This window comes from Gavia stellata, chromosome 4 (genome assembly GCF_030936135.1).
Source record: "Gavia stellata isolate bGavSte3 chromosome 4, bGavSte3.hap2, whole genome shotgun sequence".
Lineage (NCBI taxonomy): Eukaryota > Metazoa > Chordata > Aves > Gaviiformes > Gaviidae > Gavia > Gavia stellata.
In genome coordinates, this window is record NC_082597.1 from 57113346 (window position 1) to 57117653 (window position 4308).

Here is a 4308-nt window from a genome sequence, read left to right on the forward strand (position 1 = left end):
TGCTGACAGCATTAATATACTAGTGGGCAAGAACATAAAAAGCAAAGTGAGTGACATCTTTTGTATCAATTAAACATTCTTTTAACTGAAGACTCTGGAAACAAACACTGATAACTCGTCATGGGGTCTGCAGTCTCAGGTAACTGACACTATTATTCTAATCATTGCTTTTCCTGCAACATGTATCAACAGGAACCCCTCTTGCTTTGTCGTTTTGAGGAGTCAGAATCACAGAATCACTAAGTTGGAAAAGACCTGTAAGATCATCAAGTCCAAAAGAAGAATCAGTTATTAACACTCTGAGCTACAGAACTTCATGTGGTGAGCATTACTCTTTCCAAAGATTATTTATCACCATGGAAAGACGTGCTCATAATTTAAGACAGAACACCTTGATATCAATATCTCTAGAAATTAGTATATTTAGTTTCTTTCCCTCAAGTTCAACACGTGCTTATGGAAGATAAGTCAGATCAATTTTCAACTCACGATCAGCCTAAGACAGTGTCCAGAAGTGATTGTTAGGTGATATTTTGGCAAAGACCCTTCTTGGCAAAATATAATACAGCATGGAAGGGATTCAGCTACAGAGTCTAAAGACAATTTTCCATGTCTGCTTGTTCAAGTGTTTTTCAATTTAAATTCAGGTGAAGTGATAACAGGAACATTCTGCAAGAGGCCCAAATGTAGGTTTCCCACTTCTTGTCAAGACCAAAACTGAGTAAGAGAGGAATTCTGAACTGTGGGGAAGTACCTACCAGACCCCTGAGCATCTTGCATTCTGAAAAGGAGAAGAAGAAAAAAAGAAAAAAAAAATTATCAAGCACAATCACAACAGGGCCATTTACTACTCATCAGAAATGCTTCAAGTGTAGCTGATATGAAGGCATTCCAGCATGTAGGCCTAGGCCTTTTTCTTTTGAACATAAAGTGGTTTTTAATTTGTATTTTAGGTTATTTTATGTTTTCATCTTAAGATACAAACAAAAAAGTAGAAAAATAAATGCTACAATCTTTTCCTCCACCTTTTTGCAACAATAGCTTTAATACTGTTGTAGAAGTCCTACAAGAGCGAAGAAATAATTTCAAGACAAAAAGCTAGCCCACTTTTATTTCATAATTATTCTGAGGCAGCCAATAAAAGATGCTACAAATCACCATAAACAGGAATTTCATTCTTTGTATCACATGCAAAAATCTCTTTTTGGCTAGAAAAGCCAATTCTGAAAATTCAGAAAATTCTGAATTATTCAGAACAAAGGCTAAGAATGGGGCCTTAATCTGGCTTCATGTATGATATAATCAAACTTATTGTCACTGAAGTAGCTGGAATGTGCTTAATCAGCATTTAATAATCTTGTAAGACCTATGAGCTGCAGAGTCAACTTCTGCAATGTTTAAGAGAAGGGTTTCAAAGGAGTTGCTAACATGTGAAGTGTTCCAAGTCCTTCTCAAACACTAGATGACAACGGCTTCTTTAGATGTCATTTACAGGCTCAAAAAATCATTTCTAGTGAAGGCAAAAGAATAGGTAAATTATGGGATTTTTGAGAACAGAGTATAAACTGAGTGAGGTCCGAAAGGATTGCCAGTGCTTGAATATGGGTATAAAAAAACACCTAGAAAAACACAGAAAAAAAATCCACTGATCTGAACAATAAGCATAAGAATAATTATATGTTTAGCTTTTATTTACAGATTAGTATTTTGGAATGGGTAAAAGGGGAGAAATGAAAGGTAAGAATAAATTATGAATTAATTGGTAGTTATATTAGTGTCTTCAAAGCACAAAACAAACTTCTTCCAAAAAAAAACTCATGTCATCTGCCTGGAGGAGTTGAGGGAAAAAAAAAAGTCCTGAAAAAAGGAAAAAACCTGAACTATATTACTGAGGTCTTAAAAAATATTTCTTAGAAAAATGTATCTTTGTGAAAATGGCTCACTAGATCATGTAAACATTTGTAAATGAAGGACAAAATTTTAATGATACAATACACTATAGTGGAATATACTTTGCCTAAATTTTTTCCAGGACAAATCCTTCAACTGTTATAGCTATAAAACTCTCCTGAGACCAGGAAAGAGAGGATAATCATTTACAGACTAAAGAAGCACTGAAAAATACATTTCAGTGAGTAGTCCTGTACATCACAGGATGGGGAGAAGGACTATATGTAGTCATGAGTCTTTTTTGCTTACTATATACTGATCCTACATAACTCTAATTAATAACACTGAATACCATATGTATGATTCCAAATCTCCCACGTTCTCTAAATGACAATTGTTTCAAAGCAATACTGCATACACACTTAGGTATTCAAATTCAGTCTAAAAAATTTGTTTTTAAGTTTAAGCTCACTAAATTTTTTGAACACCTAATGCTGGAATAGAGACACAATCTTCCCCATTACACCCAGAATTAAGAATGCCGAAGAAAAGCATACTTTTCATTGGAGGAAAAGAGTAAGTTTCACAAGACAGTTACTTCAATCTACTTCCTGCCACACAGACAAAAAAATGAAAGCCATATAAATACACACACACATACAGGCACCTGTGTGTATATACATAAATATGGACACACACACAGACTCTCTCTAGTGAAAAGTAAGCACCAGTAACCATGCTAATAAAATCAGTCATTAATTGCAGCATGATGTTTCCTCTCACATGTCTATCCGCCACTGAACCTTGCAATCACATTCTTGTCAAGAGATGCATTCAATACCCGGGATGGCTGCAGGTACATCCACTGATGTTTTCATTTGTCAGCTCCTAATCTAGTGAGCCTTCCTTCAAAACTATTTAAAATTAACACAACTCCTAAAGTACATGTAGTACAATTGCCAAATCCTTTCTCTAATAATTAATCACCTCCTAACTTGATGCCTACAGCTTAAAAAATGTTTTGTTCTGTTAGAGCATAAAACAATAAGAACACCTCTCAAAAAAGCTCCAGCTAGAAAACAACGAATTTTAATTTTAGTCCTAGTTTTTTGCTTTTTCAGCCAGTCTCTTATACAAAACTACAAGCAAGCTAACAATGATTCAGATTTTCATGAAATTTAGGGTCCATATTTTAAACACAGATCAGTTAGTATTAACTCATTGAGATAGCCAGGACTATAAAAGGAATTTATAAACCAATTGGAAAATATCATAATCACTGTCTCATTATGCAAACCAAAGTAATTCACGACTCAACATCTGCATCTTCAGGAAGTAAGCAAAAAGCAAGACCCATCCAACATTATATTCAACAGCACTTTCTCAACATATCTTGTTGGGACAAGAGGCTATAATCAGACGTACTTTTAAAAGCAACATACTATCCAGTCTCACAACAAAGCACATGCTGGCAAGTACAAGGAAACAAGAAGCAGAACACCTTGAATACAGATCAGTCAGTAATCCATAAACACTGACACCTGTACATAAGGGCCCACACACTTAACTCTTTAACTCAGTTGATAGGGTGGGTAGGACAGAAAGCTTGACAAGGCCTTCCAGTTCTAACAAATAGAATACAATCTAGGTTACCAGAGTTTTCTCTTTCCTTCCTGGGAGTGCCCAAAGAGACATGTTCCAATCCTTAGTAGATGGCAAAAAAGCCCATCTTTCTAAAGGCCTTTACAAACATTTTTTTTTTATATCTCCAGGGTAGTAAATATTATTTACTTGCATGCAGGTATTTATTAAAAATACCACCAGCAGTCAATATTCACTCCATGTGTCCCTCATTTCAGCCAAGGAGGCTCTTGTTCCTCCAAAACACAGTGGCATTTACCTCACTGACCTTGGGACTGCCTTCCTCCAGTATTTCTCCCTCATCAGTTTGCATGGGAACAGGATCTGTGCAAAGCTCTGCAGAAATGCAAAATACTGCCTAAAAGACAAAAAAGATAGATTTCAAAAACAGTTATTTTTCTGCCTTTAACAGTGTTATGTGAGATTGCGGTGCACATAAATAACAATTCTAGGCTATGACCTTTAATGTTCCCATTCTGTACATAGTTGCTGAATTTATATGTTTTACACAAACAAGTAAGACAACGGTTACTCAGGATAAAACAAGTCTACTTAATGAAGAGAAAAAAAACACCTAACAGGAATATACTTTCTTTTTAATTTTAAAATATATCATTGCTGAATATTTAATGCATTCATTGTGTTTACTCATTAAATCTACAGTCAGTAAGGAATAATCACACCGACTAGAGCTGAGATTAGAGTGTATTCTACTCTAGAGGATAAGCCATCTTTCAGAGGTAAATGGAACATATTAATCAATTTAGGAGATCACAC